The 22,049-nt window shown below is 59.5% G+C and overlaps 1 protein-coding gene across 1 annotated transcript in view; it reads right to left on the bottom strand.

The window, feature by feature from the left end:
• Positions 1–20,813, bottom strand: part of RASGEF1A (RasGEF domain family member 1A) — a 75,773-nt gene extending 54,960 nt beyond the window's left edge. Inside the window, exon 1 of the mRNA XM_059662163.1 lies at positions 20,501–20,813. The gene's annotated coding sequence lies outside the window, so the exon portion shown is untranslated. The remainder of the gene's footprint in view (positions 1–20,500) is intronic.
• Between the last annotated feature and the right edge of the window lie 1,236 nt (positions 20,814–22,049).

Below are 22,049 nucleotides of genomic sequence, written 5' to 3'. Positions count from 1 at the left end.
GAGGCTGGTAGCACTGTCCCATCCAGCAGCCTGGACGCCGAGCACAGCAGGGAAAGTTGGGGACTTTCCTCCTGGGCACAGGCTCCCAAATTCCCAGACATCTGGAGAGGAAGCCAAGAGGTCACTGGGGTTCCCAGCAGCTCCTGGGAAGTCCCCGCAGATGAAAGCCCTGCCGGCCCAGCCCTCTGGTGGGGCTGAGGTGGAAATGACACAGAGGGAAGTCTGGGCTGCAGGAAACCCTCCCAGTGTCACTGACCGGCCACGCCCCTCAGCACCCGCACCTGCTGCACCACCACCCCACTCGCTTTGGCTCATTTTGATGTCCTCACTGCCCCAGTTTGCTACCTGCTCGGTTTCACGTCTTCCTGCCCCTGCCCACTGCCACCACCTTTCCTCGCTCGTCACTCTGGGTCTGGACCCCTCCCGTGCCCCGCCGCCTGAGGGATGTCCTGGACAGCAGTGAGGGCTGAAGGCGGACGCTGGCTCTAATGCCGATGCAGTGCCCGGCTGCACCTTTGTGCAGTTCGTCCCAAGGCGAGGGAGCGTCTGGGGGACCCGTCCTCCTCATCTTCTCTTACACTGTAAGCTCCTGGGGGCTGGGGTTGCTCCTCACGGAGCCCCTGAGTCCTGCCATCCCCCTCATGGGGGCTCAGTGTGCCCCTGAGGACTGAACTAAAACATCACAGCTTTGACATTCACTTGTCACAGTCACTCCTGTGAAGAGTGCTTCGGCCCATTCTACAGGAGTGCAAGTTGGGGACTGAGATGTAAAACAGTCTGTTCAAGATCAAAGTTGAAACCAACGCCAGACTCTTACCTCACAGGCAACTCACAGAGGGTTGGGGTTAACTTCTGGCTCAGCACCCTTTCTCCTCTCACCTCCTGGCCCATCCCTTACCCTCTCCAGGTTCCTCATCTGTGAAATGGGGCTGGAGCAGCCTGCCCGCAGGGTATGAAGGAACTGGATGCATGAGTGCGGATGGGGTGCCCACCATGCCCCACATGGAGCAAGCTCAGGTAAGCCTCGGCGTCACCATCCGTCCTCTACCCAAACCCCAAGCACCTGCCCCTGGGGCATATCTGGGCTGCCCGCGGTGAGCCCTGTGCCCACAGCCCGTGTTGGCACTAGGAGGGCGAGCCCAACTGCTTGTGCTGGGCTGAGGGAGGAGCAGGGGCTGCAGGGGCTGCAGGGGCTGCCTGTCCCTCTTCCTCTGGCTCAGGGAAAAGCCCCACAGGTCACTGCTGGCCTGCGCCTCAGCTTCCTCCCATTAGCCTGTGCCCAGCACTCTATTCCCCCGGTAGGGGCAGGGTGAAGGCAAGTGCCCAGCTGTGTGGGAGAAGAGGAAGGTCAGGGGGTTCGGTACAGGGTGTGGTGACCTGCAGGAGGATGAGACACAGCTGGGGGGGGGGGGCGGTAGGGGGTGCCGGCGATGCAGGACAGAGGCTGCGCCCAGCTCTAGTCAGGGCAGCCACAGGGCAGGGCTGGTCTGGGTCAGGGTGCATTAAGGACCATGCAGACCTTGGCCCAAAGATGCAGGGCTTTGCTGGGACTTCAGCACCAGGTCCTGGACTTGAAATAGCCCAGGGCACAGGCTCCCAAGAATCAGGCCGCTGGGGCAAGAGGGGAGGCCTTCAGGTGCAGTGGGTAAGCAAAGGCCCAAAGAGGTGGGGCTGAGGGTGGGCAGGGGCGAGGAAGGAGGATGGCACCTGTGGTACAGTTAAAACCATTAGAGACGCTGTGGGTGACAAGAGAAGGGGTGGGAGGGAAAAGGTGTGGTGGGCAGCAGGCTGTCTCCCTGGACGGTGAGCACTGCTCTGTGGGTGAATGAATGGATGGCTCCCTGGACGGTGAGCACTGCTCTGTGGGTGAATGAATGGATGGCTCCCTGGACGGTGAGCACTGCTCTGTGGGTGAATGAATGGATGGCTCCCTGGACGGTGAGCACTGCTCTGTGGGCGAATGAATGAATGGGCTCCCTGGACAGTGAGCACTGCTCTGTGGGCGAATGAATGAATGGGCTCCCTGGATGGTGAGCACTGCTCTGTGGGTGAATGAATGAATGGGCTCCCTGGATGGTGAGCACTGCTCTGTGGGTGAATGAATGAATGGGCTCCCTGGACGGTGAGCACTGCTCTGTGGGTGAATGAATGAATGGATGGCTCCCTGGACGGTGAGCACTGCTCTGTGGGTGAATGAATGAATGGGCTCCCTGGATGGTGAGCACTGCTCTGTGGGTGAATGAATGAATGGGCTCCCTGGACGGTGAGCACTGCTCTGTGGGTGAATGAATGAATGGATGGCTCCCTGGACGGTGAGCACTGCTCTGTGAGTGAATGAATGAATGGGCTCCCTGGATGGTGAGCACTGCTCTGTGGGTGAATGAATGAATGGGCTCCCTGGGCGGTGAGCACTGCTCTGTGGGTGAATGAATGAATGGGCTCCCTGGACGGAGAGCACTGCTCTGTGGGTGAATGAATGAATGGGCTCCCTGGATGGTGAACACTGCTCTGTGGGTGAATGAATGGCTCCCTGGACGATGAGCACTGCTCTGTGGGCGCAGTTTTGCAGCATCAGATGTGCCCTCTGCCACCTGGGACTTGCCGTGTGCTACGAAGGGTCAGGGGCTCCTGCCCCATGCACCCCCTCCAGGGTCTGTCTTTGCCCACATCCACCCAGGACCCACTTACATGCCCCTTACACGTCATGAAGGGGACCTGTGGTGTGTGCCCTGGGCCAGTGGGGAAAGGGAAGGAGCTGCCTGGGCCCTGTGAGCAGACAGAGCCTTCGGACCTGAAGCTTCCCAGGTGACCTCCCTGGACCTCCTGGGAAGCTGTCCACTCCCCACAGAGACCCACACAGACACCTGCCAGGTCTGAGGCCGCCTCATGTCCAGGGAGACCTTCGCCAAGTGGGGGAGGGGTGACCAGGCTGTGGTCTCCGTGGCCACACCACTGAGTCTGCCGCTCCTGCTAAGGCACATCCAGCACCCCGTGCCCCGGCTGCCTGGCCGGCGGGCACACCAGAAAGACGGTGAGCCTCTCCACCACCACTCCCAGAGTTGCCCGCGGGTGACCTGCCAGGGCCCCTCCTCCCAGGAGGCTCGGAGATTCTGTTCACTCCATTCCCTTCCCAAAGCCTCAGAAACCACACAAACATGTGACCGTCCGGCAAAGCTCCTGGTAAAAGCATCAACTTAACTTGCTATTTAATGGTGACGAGTTCTCCCTGTACTTCTGGGCGGGGGTCCCAGGTCATGCGCTGGCTCCCGCAGTCCGAGGCTTGTGCTCTGCCTGATGGGCCAGGGCCCGGGTCCTAGTTCTGACCCCAGGGCTGCACAGCTTGTCAGCTCTCTCAGCCTCCCTGGGCCCACTCTGCTGCTGTGGACTGAAGAGCAGCCTCAACTCAGGCTCCGTGAGAATGAAAAGCTCCTCCGAAGCGCTCCCCTCTCATCCCACCCAAGTCGGGATCCTTTGTCAAACGGTCCATTCAAAGGCCTCCCATACAGCCTCCTCCGATGCAGGGCAATGCCAGCAAGACAGTCAGCCCCGGAGTGTCCCAGCCCCTGCCCGCCCATGATCGGGAGACTAACGGATCGAGGCTCCGAGTCACTGGGCTCAGAGGCACCCGAGTGACTGTCTGAGCAAATGTGTGGGGTGACAGGTGTGGTCTGGAAGTGAGCTCCCCCATGCCCTGGCCCTGGGCCAGCCACAGCCGCCCCTGGAGGGTGTTAGGGAAAGGCAGGGCCCACAGCCCCCGAGGGACCATCCCAAGGGCGCAGTCACGTGTCGGGGGAGATTCCCATCCCATATTCTGTGACTGATGCTGAGAGTCGCTGAAAGCCACTGGCCGCTCTCCAGGGACCAACGCAAACACGGTGAAAAGAAGAGCTCCTGCACTGCGGCCCCGCGTGGAGAGCATCCGGGACCCAACTCGGTCCACTCTCTGGGTGACCTGGCAGAGCAGCACCTGGGAGAGGCTTGCACTCAGGAGGGCTCCGTTGGCTCAGCAATGCAGGCTGGGGTCTGGGAAGGTTCCAGAACCAAAAGAACGGGTCTTATTCTTGTCCAGGCCTGAGACCCTGGGCGGGGCTGTTTGGTTTTGAGAAATAGTTCTCAGACTTTATCACAAACAGAATCCCCTGGAGGGCTTATTAAGATGCATTATGGCCCCTTCCCAGCGTTTCTCATTCAGCAGGTCTGTGGTGGTGCCTGGGAATCTGCATTTCTTTCTTTCCTTTCTTTTCTTTTTTTTTAATTTCACAGAGGAAGGGAGAGGGAGAGAACGATAGAAACATCAATGATGAGAGAGAATCGTTGATCAGCTGCCTCCTGCACGCCCCACACTGGGGGGGGGGGGGGGTGGAGCCCACAACCCGGGCATGTGCCCTGACTGGGAATTGAACCATGACCTCCTGGTTCATAGGTTGACGCTCAACCACTGAGCCACGCCAGCCGGGCAGAACCTGCCTTTCTAACAAGGCCCAGGGGTGCTGGTGCTGCGGGTCCTGGGGTCCCCCTTGGAGGATCACTGATGTAAAATCCCAGCTGGGTGAGGGCCGGGATAGCAGGAGAAAGAAGTTGCTGCCCACAGAGCCCAGAGCCCCTGCTGGCCCAGCCAGAGGCTGCCTCTGCCTCTGAGTCAGGCCAGCGGGGCAGCGCTAGGAAGCAGGGGCCTCAAGAAGACGACCCTGCTGCTGGAAGGAGCACCGCAGCCCCACACGCACTCGGACAGGCGGTCCTGGGAGCCTCAAGAAATGCACTTCTCCTGCCTGGGCCCTGCCTGTCACTCTGCTGCTCTCAGCACTTCACCTAAGGGGACACTCCCGGGCCCCCACCGGGCAGAGCCCCGGTCGTTGGTCTCACGCCCCCGGACCCCCCACCAGTGTAGAATGGATATGATGTGCAGCCTGCCAGGCAGAGGCTTGTCCGGCCACCTTTGTGGCCTCAGCACATTGCTGTGAAGCAGGTAGTACCTGCCAGTTCACACGTTTAACAGACATGGTGGGTGCATGGCGGGGGGGGGGGGGGGGCAGGAGGCTGCCTGAACGCTGGGAACCCTTCCTTCATGCACCACTACACCCTCACCGCTGCTGCCGGTGCCCCCACGCTGAGCCACACACTCCGCTGGAGCAGAAGGAGCAGGCCAAGGCGGGGTGTGCGTTCGACACCTACTGGGTTCTTCTGGCCAGCGAGTCAGAGACCCCATGCTTACTGCCCATGACCCACCCCAGCATCAACCCACCCACAAGGGGCTTCATCAGACCTTGCAGGAGGCACAGCGGGACAGGGGCAGAGCTCAGATCCCCGAAAGTCAGCACGGATGGGGTGGGTGCTGAGCTGGGGCCCAGAGCCCAGGGACCTGCCAGATACACCCTCCCTCACTGCCCTGCACCACAGGCCTCCGCCTAGGTCAGACCAGCTTCATCTCACATGTCCACCTCCTCAGGCCCTTCGCTGTGAATACCCAGCTCCTGCTTGGCCCCCAGGTGTGCCCTGCCTCCCCAGTGCTCTGGGCCCAGCGTCTCTACAGCTGTGAACTCGGCCATCTCATGGAAGTGCCACTTGTCTGACGCCCTGACGTTCCCAGCCGTGCAGAGGCGCCCCTGCTGTCCATCGTCGTGGGCCTGTTGGGGTCTGCACCTCCCCTCCTCCCCTCTCTCCTAATCTGAGCACAGATGGCTCACATCCATAACGTCACGAATGGACAGGGAAAGACAGCCGGGGTGCACTTCTCCCCACACCCCAGGCAGGTCTGCTCTATGCAGGCTCTTCACTCCCCTCCAATGTGCAGGCATTTCTGCTACAGCAGGACCAGGTGTCCGGGGGGAGAGCCTCCGCTGCTGGAGGCCATCCCTCAACATAGCAGGACGGATGGGAAAGCCAGGTCGGGCCGGCCACCCCCGTGGGTGCAATGTCATAACCGGAGACTGGTCAGCCACGGTGACAACCACAGCAAACACCGGCACAGTCCACAAGGCCACAGAGTCCCCGCAGGTAAAGGAATACGACAGTCAATACAGAGCGGCGCCTGGAGCAATGGTAACCACCTGAGGAAAAGGGGTGTGCTGGGGGCGCCATGTGTTGGCAAAGGGCAGAATTAAGCACGTGTCTCGCTTTGTTTAATAAGAGGATTTCGGGAAAACCAAACAGCCCGGTTGAGAGGGAACGTTCTTTACAGAGGGTTCCACAGACGCCTCTGGGGGAAATGACATTAGGAAGGAAACCCTGGTGCCACCTGGACTCCCACCGAGGTTACCAAAGGCTGGAACCGGCAGAAGGAAATGAATGATGCCAGGATGAGGGTCTACACCCCAGGCTCACAACCACCGCAGCCCAACCTGAAGTGCTATACTCGCTACAACGCCACGCCAAGAACAGGGCAGCACCACAAAGCATTCTTGCCAAAACAGCATAAATCCCCGTAAAGTGAAGTTGTTGCGCTGAACTCCAGTTCAGACGGAAAGGGAGTGGGGGAACTAGCTCAGTGACATCGTGAGGAAGCAGACACAGAAGTCACAGCACAGGACCGTCTACGGACAACTCACCAAGGGTCTTCACCCACCGATGGCTGTAAAAAGGCAGTGGGCAAGGGAGGGGCAGCTTTAGATTAAAGAGGTGTTTGTGTGTGTGTTTTTAATCCTCACCCAAGGATTTTTTTTTTTTCCATTGATTTTCAGAGAGAGGGAAAGACAGAGAAACACCGATGTGAGAGAAACACATCGATTGGTTGCCTCCTGCACAAGCCCTGACCAGTGCCCAGGCCGGGGAGGAGCCTGGAACCTAGGTACGTGCCCTTAGCCGGAATCGAACCCAGACCCTTCGGTCCACAGGCCGATGCTCTATCCACTGAGCCAAATTGGCTAGGGCAAGATTAAAGAGGTTTAAGGAAAATAAAAACCAGGTGCCCATATGGGTTTAATTTGGTTACCAATTTTACAAACCAACTGTATAAAGGCATTTTCAAGATAAGGAAAACGGAATATGTACTGGGTGTTAGGTGATGGCCAGGAATGGCTGCTAATTTTGTGAAGTGTGATCATGATCGTGTGGTTTTATTCAAAAACTAGGGGCCCGGTGCACGAAATTCGTGCACTGGGTGTGGGGGGGGGGGGGAGTGTCCCTCAGCCCAGCCTGCCCCCTCTCACATACGGGGAGCCCTCAGGCGTTGACCCCCATCACCCTCCAATCGCAGGATCGGCCCCTTGCCCAGGCCTGACGCCTCTGACAGAGGTGTCAGGCCTGGGCAGGGGACCCTCATTTCCCCCCATCACTGGTTCTGCCTCCAGCCCAGGCCTGATGCCTCAGCCAGAGGCGTAGACCCCCATCACCCTCTGATCACCTGATCGGCCCCTTGCCCAGGCCTGACACCTCCGCCAGAGGTGTCAGGCTTGGACAGGGGACCCCCATCTCCCCCCGATCACTGGCTCTGGCCCCCGCCCAGGCCTGAGGCCTCTGGCCCAGGAATCAAGCCTGGGCAGGGGACCCCCATCTCCCTCTGATCGCTGGCTCCACCCCCCGCCCAAGCCTGACGCCTCTGACCCAGGCTTCAGGCCTGGGCAAGGGGACCATCATATCCCCCCAATCCCTGGCTCAGCCCCCCACCCAGGCCTGATGCCTTGGCCAGAGGAATTGACCCTCATCACCCTCCGATCACCAATCACCGGATCGGCCCCTCGCCCAGGCCTGAGGCCTCCAGCAGAAGTGTCAGGCCTGGGCAGGGGACCCCCAGCTCCCCGCGGTTGCAGGCTCCGCCCCTGCCCAGGCCTAACGCCTCTGGCCTAGGCGTCCGGCTCAGGCAGCGGGGACCTGCAGCTGCAGTGGCCCCGCGATCGTGGGCTCCGCTTTAGGCCCAGGCAAGGGACCCCTAGCTCCCGGGACTGCCAGCTTCGACCATGTCCAGCTCCCATCGCTGGCTCCACCCCTACTTCCTGCTATCACTGGCCAGAGCGGCAAAGGCACCTGATTCTCCGATCATGGCTGGGGGGCAGGGCAAAGGCGGCCCCAGGGCCGCCTTTGCCCTGCCCCCCAGCTCTTAGCTCCCCCCTGGGTTTCTGATCACTGTCAGTGGCAGGGGGCTTCTTCCTGGTTTCCCTTTCGCCTCCCTGCATTGTGCCTACATATGCAAATTAACCGCCATCTTGTTGGCACTTAACTGCCAATCTTAGTTGGCAGTTAACTGCCAATCATAGTTGGCAGTTAATTTGCATATAGCCCTGATTAGCCGATGAAAAGGGTATCGTCGTATGCCAATTACCATTTTTCTCTTTTATTAGTGTAGATGGCCCTGACTGTTTTAGAGGTCCACGCTGGAGGACAAGGCCCACCACACTGGGGGCACGGATTTTGCCTCAATACTTTAGCCAAAAGGTAAAAGAACAGGAGCAAAGGAAAAGAAAAGAAAGATGAAGGGAGGGAAGGATGGAGGGTGAGAGAAAAATTATTACACGAAGCGAGCTGGTAAAATCTTAACTGCTGGATCTGGAAAGGGGAATATGGGGGTTCATTATTCTATTCTCTTTACCTTTCAGTGGGTTTGAAAATGTTCATAACAACAATTAAATTTAAACCAGGGTATCAGCACATGAATATACAGTCAGAGCAACACAGCAAATGAGAAAATCTAGAAATAGCCTCAAACACATATGGCAGCTTAGTCCATGGCAAAAGTAATATTTCAAATCGGTGAAGAAAAGGCAATTATTTAATGAGTGGTGTTGGACAAATGGGTGGCCATCTGGAAAAAAATTTAATTTGGAGTCCTACCAGATGGATCAAATATTCACATTTGAAAAATGAAACCATAAACCTCTGAGATAAAGGAGAGAATTTCTTTATAGTTTCTGAGTAGAAAAGCCCCTGAAATTACTGGTAGACAATCATTTCCGACCTACAGAAACAGTAATTTCACAAGGTTAAACCAAACATGTATTTAAAAATACATTTAAAAACTCGTGGTTCTGGCTACATAAATTTTTTTTAATTCTTCATGCAAAAAGCACAACAAAATGAACATACAGTAAACTAGGGGAAAGATCTGCAACTCATACTCCAAAAGTTCAGTTTCCTTAACATATGTAGAGTCCTCCTATGAATCAATAAAAAAAAAAAATGCCATAAACCCAACAGAAAGTGCTAGTAATACAAACAGCAGCTCTCAGAAAAGAAAATACGGGTGGGTCTCATTCTTAGAAAGTGAAATGCTAATAAAATTCCAACGAGACACCATCTCTCAGCCATCAATTTGGCAGACAAGGGGGTGGAGAAACAGGCGCTCACATACTTCCACAGCAAGAGATCCATGACTATGGCTCTGGTGGAGAGTTTGGCAAAGTCTAACAAAATGACAAGCACGCCTCCATTTCACCCCGCGATTCTCTTCTACCAATGTGCTCACACGTGTCCCAAATGTTCCATGTGCAAGCATGCTCCCTGAAGCACTGCTGATGAAAAGAGAGTGCACACGTCTGAACGGCCGCCTCTCGGTGTCTGGATGAACGGGTGATGAAACACCCATCGAGGGAGACCAGGCAGGTGGTAAAAGCAGCAAGGCCGCCCCATGTGCACTGAGATGTGCACAGCCCGGGACATGTTGCGCCGTGTGCATCACCAGGACTAACTCACTGCACGTGTGCATGGACCTGAACTGTCCGGGGACTCCTCAGAAACAGACAGCCACCGGGCCTGCGGAGAGGAGCCGGGAGCTGCAGGGATGGAAGCAGACGGGGGCCCTGTCCTTCTTAAATACATTCAAATAAATGCAGCACCAGGACTTACATTAAGAAGAGGGCAGGGGAGAGGGAAAGGGAGGAGGAAGAGAAAAAAATTTCAGGTGCAGCCCTGGCCAGTTTTGTCAGTGGTTGGGGTGTTGGCCCGCAGACCTACGGGCCACAGGTTCAATTCCCAGTCAAGGGCAAGAACCTTGGTTGCAGGTTCCTCAGCCCCTGTAGGGGTGCCTACAGGAGGCAACCAATTGGTGTGTCTCTCTCGCTTTGATGTTTCTACCTCTCTCTCTTTCTCCCTCTCCCCTAGAAATCCACTCTCTCTAGAAATCATTAGAAATCATATCCTTGGGTGAAGGTCCAGTGGGTCACCCAGAGTGGCCTCCCCAGAGTCCCTGTCCAAGTGGCCATGAAGAGGCCATGCCTCTCTTTCAGCTTCCCAGGGCACCTCAAACTCAGCGCTAGTCCTTCTATCTCAGCCCCTTCTCCCAAGTGGCAGCCCCAGGCCCTCCCCAGAGGAGATGCAGGGCTCTCGTGTTGGAGCTGAGGACATAGTGGGGGGGGGGGGTAGGTCCCTTTCTCGGAACGATCACACATGGACATGGATGAGCTGTGAGGCGCTATGAGACTCCAGCCAAGCCACAGCCACCGGCTCATCCCTGTGACACATCATCCATGGCCCAATACCGGCTCTCTTGGCGTTCCCAGCCACGCCAGCATTGTCCATCGTGGGACTCGCTGTGCCCCCTGCGGGCAGACCCCTGCCTCCAGGTGTCCCTGTGGTCTCCTGCTTCCTCCTTCCTTCAGGGCCTTGCTCACGCTCTGCCTCCCCAGGGGGCTGCCCTAACCACTGCTCACACAGAAGCCCCCACCCCTACCCCTCCTCCTGCCCCATTGCTCTGAGCCTGGCGTGCAGGTCCTCACCTGCCCCTCAGGGAAAGCGATGACCAGACACCTCCCAGGTGCTCTGGTTCTTCTCTGGCTGTGCCTGAGTCCCTCTCAGGGGAGGGGTGAGCGACACCTCAGAGGGTGGGTCTCACAGGCTCCAGAGTCCAGAGTGATGGACTAAGGGCCAGGCCTTGGCTACCCGGCCCCAGGCAGGGATCTCGGGCCCTCAGGACCTTGGCACTACCCGGGTGACAATTTTCACAGCCACCTTGGACAGGCTTGTGTCTGATCGCCCCTCCACATCTTTCTTGCCTGTGGGCACCTGGGTGCCACCCTTCCTCCAGGCCTCAGCCCCCATCTCTGTCCTATTTGGCCAGCACCACTGTCCTACTAAGGAACATTCTTCTGCCCAGACCACCCCCCGCCCCGCCTCCTGTGCCCAGTAGTGAGTAACAGAGCGCTGGGCAACGACAGCTTCCAGAGCTCATGCACACCCTCACCCCAACCCCACCCCGTGCATCAGGCTGTTCGTCATTGTTATTCCTCCAACACGTCCATCTGCACCAGGGTTCCTCTTCACTGGGTTTCCTCGGGGGATGTTGGGCCTCACACTGGCCATTCCTGCTGGCCTGGGGCAGGGCGTGCCCCTCAGAACTGACACACCCATAGGGCCACAGTCCGCTCTCCCCCCACTGTCCAGGGCCAGGCAGCCAGCGCTTCCGACCAAGACACATAGAGAAGCCTAGTGGGGGTGCTGGGGCCAGGACCTGGGCCTCTGATGCCAGAGCTGTGAGGTCCAGCGGTTCCAGCGGCCACTGTGGGAGGACACGTCCCACCCAACGGGAGAGCCACATCTACACAGGCGAGCGCAGGGTTGGGGGGGGGAGGGCGTGTAGGCCGATGTGCACACATGCATGGAGCACCTTGTAGAGGGCTGCCTGCCTCTGAGCCTCACAGGGCCTGGGGCTCTGGAAACACTGCTCTAGTCAGCCTGTCCTTGAAAGATGGAAGCTGAGGCACAGCTCCGTTTACTTAAACTCAGTGTCATCCGAATAGGTGGGCATGGGGGTGTTTAACCCTGAGGTGGGAGATTCATGCATGGGGTGCAATGCTGGCTCTGGCCAACGAGCCTGCCCTGTCAGGAGGCCAAGGTGAAAGGCAGGGGCAGGGTGAAATGCCCTCCTGGTGGGTAGCAGGAGGGTGAGGTCAGGGCCCTCCATCGACCCTTCCTGAGAGGAAGGAGCGCCATTGGGAGCACAGGGAGAAAAGTCCCAAGTGTGTGACTGGGAAAGCAAGGAGAATGGGATAAAGGGGGTGAGGGGCTGGGCAGGGAGCCTCGGAGGCGCCCTGCAGGGGTGGGGGCGCTGCTGGGCCCGGCGCTCTTGTGGGCCAGGCCCACAGCCCCCTTTGTGCCAAACACAATCACAAGGCCCCTCGCGACCTGCCCACCGGGCTCAGCCTCTCCACGCCTCCCTCCAAGTCAGTCCATGTGGCACCACCTGAGCGGCAACGAGCCAGGGACAACTCATGGGCCCAACTGCAGGCTGCCCAAGGGGGATCCCGGCGTCACCGTCACTGGGCACGACAACTTGGTGATGAGACAGTGGCTGGGGCCGGAGTGCAGGCCCCAGACCCAGGCCAGGGCTCTTCCACCTCCACGGCCCTCACCAGCCTGGGGACGGGCACCCTCGCGTCTGGTGGGCTCCGGCCAGCCCTGTCTCGGCTCTCGCGTCCCTGGCCTGCCAGCTTCCTGCCATTAAGCCCAGGGCTGACAACCATGACTGTTGGTCAGTCCTTCCCTGGACAGACAGAGTCCCTCCATGGACCACCCAGTACTTGGTCCTGGAGCCCCCGGGGAGCAGCATGGAGCAGATGGCACAGATGGGCCCAGGAAGATGGCACCTCATGGCAAAGTAGCCAGTGCTGTGTGAGCCAGGCCACAGGACGAGAGGGCAGAAGCCAGGAGCTGGGAGACTGAGGGAAAAGCAGGTAATGTCTTGCCTGCGGGTGGTGACAGTGCAACCTGGCCATGCTGCTGGGGCCACCCAGATTCCTAGCCCTCCTGCTGGCCTGGGGCACATGCCTCCCACCCCCACCCCCCGGGCTGCGGGCATGCTGCACAGCTCACACCCTCAAACTTCTCCAGAGGACTGGAGGGGTCGGCTATGGGCCGCTGAGGAGCACAGAGAACCAGAGCCCAGCTCCCTGCCTCTGTGACACAAGCTGGTGGTTCAGGCTCCACTGCCCCGCCCCCATGGGGTTAGGCCGAGGTGAGACTTTCAAACCTCCTCCCTTTCCCACCTGCTTGCTCACCCCCTGGCAGGTGTCCCCTGAGAGCACACCCTCCACACCTCTGGCATCAGCATCCCCGTCTCGGCTCTGTGCCTGAGGACCTGACCTACGCCAGACCCTTCACAGGCACAGTGAGCTGAGCAGACATAGGCAAAGCCCTCAGGGAGACCCTGACACGCAGGACACGCTATACTGACATTTGGAGTCCCTGGTGCTCGTAGTGTTCCCTGGACTCGCATTTGCATCCAATGACCACCGAAGGCGGAGGCCTCCCTGCTGGGAGCCTGAAATCTGAGGTGCAAATGTGAGTTCAGGGAAGCACGAGGGACAGGGAGTCACAGTCAAAGGCAGGAAAGGCAGTGGATGAGCCAGCTCAGGTCCTGGCCATGGGGAGGCGCCGGCAACAAGAAAGGCACGGGAAGGTCAAGGGAGCACCCAGGAAGCACGCTGCCCACTCTCCAAAGTGCTCCTTGGCACAGAGGAAAACCCCACCCCTGCCTTCCCTCAGACCCAAGGCTCCTCAGCAAAGCTGGCGTGAAGATGCCAGCATTGAGAAAAGGCGTGTGGGGCATTAAGTGAGGTCAGGTCTTACTGAAACACACAGCAGAACCTTTGGGCAGAGGGCTGTTCAGGGCCCCGGCCTGGTGCTTGTGTGTGAATGTACACACGCACGCACACACGCACACACACACACACACACACACACACACACACGCCCAGCACACCAATACCCTGAGCCCTGAGCCTGGACAAGGTGGTCCAAGGGCTCTGGCCGCCACACTGCTGCCTTCCTTCCTCGCCCCTCTACAGCCTTGAACCCTTCCTGGCAGCAGTCCTTTGATGGACACCCTTCCCCTTTGCCTCCTCGAACAGTATCCCCGGCCTCCTCACTGAACAATAGCTCTTTAGGGCCAAACTCGACATGCCTGGCTGTGCCCCGGGGCCGTGTCCTGGTGGCCACCCTGGCCAGAGAGCGTGCTCAACCCTTGGTCTCTGCAAGACCGCAGGCAGGGCAGCTCCCAGACCTGACCTGCTGATGCGAGGAGATGCTGGGGACTCCACACCCCCCTGGGCGACCCCTGTGGTCCTCAGGAGGCCTGACCACCGCCCCCTGCCTCTAACCCCTTTCCCAGGCGCCTGCTCACTGGCCCCTTTCCCATCTCCAGGGCCAAGGAGGAGGCACCTGCACACGAACTTCTCAAAGAACTGGGCTGTCCAGACAGACACCGCGACACAGGTGCAGGGCCACAATGGCTGGTCCCACCGTATCCCTCGTTATATTTTTATCACTGGATTCCACTGCCACCTAATACTCAGGATGATTTATTCTTTGATCTAGTGAGTGCTTTAAACTTTCCAAATATGAGACGCTTGAAAACTGCATTTTGTTATTAATTTCTATCGTAACTGCACTGTGGGCAGACAGCATGGTCTGAATCACCATGTTTCTCTGATAAACCTTTGGGTGTTTTCACAGCTCGTCTGCAGGCAATTTTCGGGAAAGTCCCCTCGCTGACTGCAGTGTTTGCTTGTGCACCTGGGCTCATTAGCCGCTGGGGGAGTGGCACGTGTGGTGGGCGGCTCCCTCCAGGCCCCGCCCAGGTGGGATGCCCACTTGTGACAGTGGTTCTAGCTGCCTTGGCCCTTCCCAGAGGAACTCACACCCTGGACAACCTTGCTCACTGTCAACCTTCCCTCCTGAACCCTTCCGAACCCCACTTTGCTGGCCCAGCAGTGACCTGGGGCTCCAGTGCCCAAAAGTTTTCAGAGACACCTTCAGCCACACTCACCTTGCTGGGGGTGAGCTGGGCCCCCAGGCCAGAGGAGGGAGGCCACGGGCCGGGGAGACCCCCCTGGGGTGGGGACCAGCAGGAAGGGCCCTGGCCTTGGATGGGAGTGCATGTAGGCCATGGGCTCTCCCCAAGGCCAGCCTGATGTTCTCCTGCGAATGGCCTCAGCCTCCCGCAGGGCCCACCCCCTACTACTAACAACAATGGAGTGACTCACTGGCGCAGCCTGTTCTACCATTGCCTCCTGAGAGCCATGGAGGCACCACAGGCTTCTCCTCTGGGAGGCTCCAACCCCATCCAACCCGATCCATCCCACCCTAATCCCCTCATCTCACCGGTCCACACACCCAGCCTCCACCCTTCCTCCCTGTCCCTCAGCTGAGGGAGGAAGCCTGGGTCCTGGCTGCCTGGGCCCACCCTCTGCAATCAGCAGGGGGGTGGCCCAGACCCGGGCCTCAGAGGAGGCGATCCCTGAGAGGGCTCCTTCAGAGTGCATAGCAGGAGGGGCTTGCGCAGAACCAGCTGTGGGGAAGTTTCAGGCAGAAGTATGGGCCTCTGAGCTATGGGCAATTGACGAACACAGAGACAAGTTTCTACAGTGACAAGATGGGGCTCCTCACCTAGGAAGTGCCCGGTGCCAGGGCTGGGCACATCCCCCACACCCAGGGCCTTCCCCGGTGGCCGGCTGTGTCTGGGATCTAGGCCATGCCCAGGTGGAACTGAGGCACCGAGACAGGCACATTGGGCGTCTGGATGCCAGCGTCTCAGCCTCACGGGCAAACCGGGTCAGCAGAGGGGCCCATCCAGTGAGCAGCCTTAGCAGGGGTGGGCAAACAGGCTCGGCGAATAAACCCTTCAGAATGCACGTCCTCTCCCAGCCCCCTCAGCTTCTGGGTGAGCCAGCCTCCTCCACGCAAGCTACTCTTTGTTAACAGAGTTGCCATGGCAACTGATCCAGGAGAACTCTCTTCAAGGTAGCATCTGAGGGTGACACTTGGATAGATGGAAGTGGTGGTGACAACAGGCAGGAGCCGGGCCTCCCAGCCCACCCCCATTCCTCCTTCCTGGGCAAGTCTGGGTCACCAGAGACCTCCCCCTTCTCGGCCCAGAGCTTCTGGGTCTGCTCCCCTGTCCTCTCCCTGAATGGGGGTAGCAACATGGCCCAGGCCAGGCACATCCCTCATCCCTCACTTCCTCACCCCCACTCCCCACAGGCTCCCAGGCACAAATGGGTGCCCCTCTGCCCCCCACTCACAACTGCTCACAGGCTTTGCTGAGTCTACCAGTGCAGCCACCATTTCTGAGCTTGGGGTCCAATTGGGGCCAAGCCAGGCGTAGACACAACCCCGAAGGGTCACAGACCGATAACTGTGCAGGGGCAGCACACAGCAGAGGCCTGGGGCACCTGGCACAGATGCCCATGCAGAAAGGCACCCCCAGGAAGGCTGGGAGCCAACTAGGTGGGCAAACAGGCACCTGCATGGAGCCGGAGGTCCGAGCATCTTTACAACGAGAAGGTTAAAAGGTCACCTGACTGTGCTGTGAAAAGGGGTTGCAGGGAGGAGGCTGTGCAGCTGTCAGGCCAGGGGAGGGCAGCCTGACCTGGGGAGGCGGCAGTGGGCAGGGACAGGTAGAGGGAGTAGAAGACAGGTCTGGGGTGGTAGGCTAACCTGGCTGATGACTCAGTCCGTGCAAGGGGGTCTGGCAGAGGCACAAGGGAGACCCCAGCTGCCCCACCTGCTCCGATGGGGAGCAGAGGGCAGAAGAGGTTCAGGGAACCATGACAGCTGACAGGCTGCCCGTGGTCACCTGGAGGCATCCAGCAGGCACCAGCTTGAATGTTGACAGAGCCCAGAGGTCAGGAGGGGCTGGTACGAGTTGGAAAGGGATCAGCACCAAGGAGGGAACAGAAGCGGTGGCTGGGAGGAGAGGATACAGGTCCAGCTCCTGAGGAATGGCACTGTGCCCCGGGAATGGAGGCCAGAGGCCATGGAGGCCCGAGGCTGAGCCTGCAGAGCCCAGGAAACACCGCCTGGGAGTAGGGGCAGTGACTGCCTGCAGATGTCCACAAGCCCCTGAAGACCAGTTACCTGGCGCGAAGGGGGTGCGCCAGATTGGAGTGGGAAGTGAGGGTGTGGAGTGAGCAAGCAGAGACGCTGCAAACTCCGTGTGTGCAGGGGAGGACTGGAGGGTGGAAAGAGCTGGCGAGAGAGACCGTGCGAAGGGGTGGTTGTGTTTAAGCTGCAGAAGCTGCATGCAAGTACCACCCACCAACTAGGGCAGCAACACCTCACCTAGGAGGATGTGATGCAATCGCTGGACAAACGGAGAAAGTGCCCCCCGAGTGCCCAACACTGTGCCCCATGGGCTGGCTCCCTGACTCAGGGGCATCACCCACAGGAGAAATGGGGTGCTCTCCTCTGAGAGTCAGGGAGACTCCGGGAGGGCCAGCCGTGGGCCCCTCCCCCCTGAGCTGGTGCTTGCCCGCTGCTCCCTGAACTCACCTGCACCACAGACCTCCGCAGCCCGCTCAGAAGGGGCAGGGCCGGATGTGAGCTCCTGCCACTGCTCTGGGCAGCACAGGCTCAGCCTGGCCCTGGCCCAGCGCAGGTGCCCTGGGGGGAGGGGCAAGAGGCTTCCTCCTTGCTGTCCACATCGCAGCATCACTGCACAGACCCTGGGGGCCTCCTGCCAAATAAGGGAGGTGGAGACGCTCCCAGAGCAGGACCGCTGGCACCTGTGTGGTTCTCAGGACATGTAGACCTTGCAGATGAGGGCATCACACTGCCCACCGGAGGCCATCACCCTGCCCCCCTCAGCAGGGACAGGAGCGTTAGACCTCGTCCACCCTCGCCCTGGCAGGCATCAGGGTGAATGCTGGCACTGTCACACTTGGTGACATGTCCCACAAGCCTCTCTTCAGGAAACCCGTTCCCAAGGCCCTCCCTGCCCCCGGGAGCCCGATCTTCCTTCCGTGCTGGCCCTGGCCCTGGCGCTCTGAGCAGCCAGGACAGTGCGGGGGCTCTCCCTTCCACGGTTCCCACGCCACTGCCAGGCTGACCTCTGCTGACCTTCCCAAATCTGGCTCCAGGTTTGTTAGACTGGCACTTCCTGGTGTCGCCAGCTCAGGGACTCTCTGAATGGATCCTTGGAGACCAGCCCCTCTGGGCCAGGCCAGGGCATCTTTTGCGTCCACTCCCTGACACATACACATGTATACACAGCCCTGTGTGCCCGGGAACAGGTGAGAAGGTCATAACCTCTGGAAAGAGAGCAGAATGCCCTCCTCAGACCCCTCAGGTCAGAGGGCCCAGACATGTGACCATGGGCGTCAGCGACCTCCCCCCACAGCAGTTTCCCTGCTGGTGCCACCACAGCCTCCATGATGACAGCCGCCCTCCCCCTCCCTCCCTCCTCAGACTGCCTGGCAATCACGTTGCTAAGTAAACACTCATCAGATGGAGGTGGGCTCCGGAGGGCAAAGGAACAGGCGGCAGCCTGGAGTGGGTAGGAGGCACTGGAGACAGATCTCAGCGCTGAGAAAACCAGCCCTAGCGACCAGGGCTGCAGCAGATGGCCTCGGGAGGGAAGGGGAGGGAGGAGGAGTCCCAGCAGGGGCCCAGGAGGATGGGCCAGGACTGGGAGCCAAACTGAGTCACGACCACCTGGACAGGCCTGCTCTGCATCTCAGTTCCTTCCACCAAGGCCCTGGGGCCCACCCCCATGGGGAGGCCAGGGGCCCCCTTCTGGGGGAGAGTCCCACAGAATGTGCATCCTACACCAGCCACACACACACACACACACACACACACACACACACACACACACACACACCAGGGCAATGGTTGGGCCTTAAAGGCCCAGCTGCTGGCCCTGTACCTTCACTTGACAAATTTGGCTTCTGGGGCACATGTGGCTTGAGAACGGGGTTTGTGGCTAAAAACCAACAGTCAACCAAAGCCACTACAGTTCTGCTCATCCCGCTCATGATTCTGCAGGGGACAGGGGTGCTCAGGAGCTCTCGGGCCACACCTGAGCATGTGGCCTCGGCGTGCTCTCCTGCAGAGGGCGAGGGGAAAGGGTAGTGGTCTGCTGCTCACCTGCCTGGGGGGCCACTTGCTAGAGACACTCTCCCCCCTCAGCCTGGGCCCACCAGCCCCTGGCCTTGCTCAGGCCTGCCCGGCACACAGGCTGCTGGGCCCGCATCTCGCATTTCTCCCGCCTCCTCCTCTGCCTGCAGTTGCTAAGTTACGCCAAAAAAATCCCTCTGCTCCGTGTGAACTGTTCCATTTCCACGATTTTCCAGGTGGAAGGAAGCCATCAGGCTGACAGTTCGAGAAAAACAAACTTGGTGGCTGGCTCTCAGGCACCCGGGCATAGGTGGGGACACCTGCTTGTGCTCCCAGACCCAGCGGCCATTTGCAAGAGTGCACAGCTGCCCTGGGAGTGTCGCACCGGCCCGCGGGTCCAAACTGCTCCCTCCTTCTCCGGAGCCTGTGGGTTCTGCTGCCAGCCCTGCCCCGGCTGCTGGGTCACCATAACCCACGTCTCAGGAACAGAAAAGCCAAAGCGTCCACTTCCTCCCACTCAGGACCCCGCCTCCTGTCCTGGGCTGGGGTCCCGAAGGGCCGCTGCAAACTGTCCCCATATGTCAGGGAGGGGAGGTCCCTGAGTCACTGAAACGGAGGGCTCATTCTACAGACGGGGAAACCGCGTCTCGGAGAGGCCTGCAGATGTCAGTCCCTGTGGCCTCCGGACTCCCTCTCGCTCCGCTTGTGACAGGAGCTGCCGCTGCTCCCTGGGCCTTTCCAGGCAGGGAAGTGCCTGCCCCGAGGCCGGGCCGGGCATAACTGTCGGGTGGGAGACCCTGGGGGCAGACCAGGTGCTGCCTCTGCGCGGCTCTCCCACCCGCCAACCTGACTCCATGTCCTGGGCTCCTGGGGCAGGTGGCCATCTGGGCCCTTCCCTCACTCCAGAGGGCAGAAGGATGACCACGCTGGAGGAGGGTGGGCCAGATGGGACTCTAAGCAGGGAAGCAGGGAGCCCCAGCCACCACCGCACCTCAGCCCCCAGCCGCTCCCAGAAGGCAGGCAGCATCCCGGGGATGTCCACCAGCTTCAGCCCTCACAGCAGCCAGAGATTGGGGGGCGAGGGCCTACCGAGTGTCGCTCATGGACAGCAGTGAGCCCCTCCCCATTCACACAGGCAACCAGAACCAGCTGTACTGCCCCAGGCCCTGCTCCCTGCCAGGCCTGGGGCACAGGGAGCCCGGTCCTTCAAATGACCCTGCCCACGGCGGGGGTGGGCCGCCTCGCCCTGGTCCAGGCCGCCTCCCCTCAAATGCTGAGCTCACCCCCAATTCCTCGCCAAAGGGAGTGCAATGCCATCGCGGGGCCCAGAAGGCAGACGAGCAAATGGAAACTTCCAATTGCGCAGCACCGAGCCCCATGGATTCCCCAGCCCCCCGACCATGCGGGGCCCCGGACAGCGGACCTGCCAGTGGGTGCCCACGCCCGCCCGCCGCGTGCGCTCCCGCCACGCCCAGGCCGAGCCCGCCGGTGCCCCGCAGGGTCGCGGGACTGGGGATCCCGGCTCCGTGCAGCCGCGGTGAGTCCTCGGCATCCCGCGCTGGGCTCCAGCCCACCCTCCGCCACGCGCGTCCCCAAAACCGCGCCGGCAGCCCACGCCCCGGCCCCACGACGGCCGCGCCCGGCAGAACCCTGGGCCCACGCACGCCCCGCCTGCCCGTGGCCGCGACCGGAGGGGACGGCCCGCCGGCGGGGAGACCGAGGATGGGCGGCCGCTGCCTACCTGGGTCCGGGCCAGCGGAGCTCCCGCGCCACCCTCGCGCCGCAATCGGGCCCGGAGCAGCGCGCGGCCGGCGCCGGCGGCTCATGCTCCGCGCCCGGGCACCCGCCCACCCGCCGCCGCCTCCGCGCTGCGCCAGCTGCGGGCAGATCAGCTCCCTCCGCAGCTGGCGCGGGGGAGCGAGAGCGAGCGAGCGCCGCGGGGGTCGCGGAGCCGGCACAGACCCGGCGAGAAGCAGGGGCGGGTGGAGGGCTGTCGCTCCGGGAGCTGGCGGGCGCCGGGGGAGGGAGGGCGCCGGGCCGGGGCGTGGAGAGGGAAGTGCGGGACGAGGTGCCCCGAGAGGTGGAGGCTTGGCCGGGAAGCTGGGCGGGGTCGGTGTGGGGGTCTGAGAGGGAGGCGCCGGGAGAGAACGCGCCAGGCATTCATGTTTAAAAGTATAAGGTAACGAGCAGCCTAAATGTTTATCAGTGGCACATCCTGGCCCCTTGGACCAGCCTGGCCACCCTATCAGCTTGGCGCTGGGCTTGTGCCCCCTGTGCAGATGAGAAAACTGATGCCCAGGGGAGGGAAGTGACCCTGCAGGCTCTCAGCTGTAAGTGTCAGAGCGAGGGTCCAAAATCACCGTGAGCCCCAGCCGGTTTGGCTCGGTGGATAGAGCGTGGGCCTGCGGACTGAGGGGTCCCAGGTTCGATTCTGGTCAGGGCACCTGCCCGGGTTCTGGGCTTGACCCCCAGTAGGTGGCGTGCAGGAGGCAGCCGATTAATGATTCTTTCTCATCATTAATGTTCCTATCTCTCTCTCCCTCTCCCTTCCTCTCTGAAATCAATAAAAAAAATATTTTTTAAAAAAATTGTGCTTGATTGATTTTCGGTGAGAATATTGGTAGCCATCCACACCTTGATTCTCGCTGTGGGAGGGTTTTAGGTTACTGACTCTCATTCTTTAATAGATACCTGACCCTGCAGAGACTTGTTCCCATGTCCCTTTTGGTAAATTGTGCTTTTTTTAAGTTTCCTCGTTGCCTACATTTTCTGATTTACTGAGCAGTTGCTCATAACATCCCTGCATCATCCCTCAGATGTCTGTAGAATCTGTAGCCATGTCCTGCTTGTCATTCTGATATTGAGAATCTTGGTGTTTTCTTTTTTCTTTTCTTCCTCAGTCTTGTTAGGGTTTTGTCAATTTCATGATTTCTACTTTGGGGGGATATTAATTATCCTCTTTTTTTCCAGTTTCTTAAGTTGGAAGCTATGCTCATTGGTTTTCAACCTTCTTTTCTACTAGATACATTTAAAGCTATACATTTCCTTTTAAGCACTATTTTACTGTCTCAAATTTTAAGTGCATTTTTCTCATTTAGCTCAAGATATTTTTTAATTTCCATTTTGACTACTCTTATGGCCTATGGGTTATATAGAAGGGTGTTCCTTAGTTTCCAAATATTAGGGGATTTTCCAGTTACTGTCCTGTTATTGGTTCTAATTTAATTATACAACAGGCAGAGGATATACTCTGATTTCCACACTCTGAAGTCTGCTCATACATTCTTTTT

Source organism: Myotis daubentonii, chromosome 13 (assembly GCF_963259705.1).
Source record: "Myotis daubentonii chromosome 13, mMyoDau2.1, whole genome shotgun sequence".
Lineage (NCBI taxonomy): Eukaryota > Metazoa > Chordata > Mammalia > Chiroptera > Vespertilionidae > Myotis > Myotis daubentonii.
This window is presented reverse-complemented; position numbering and strand designations above follow the sequence as displayed.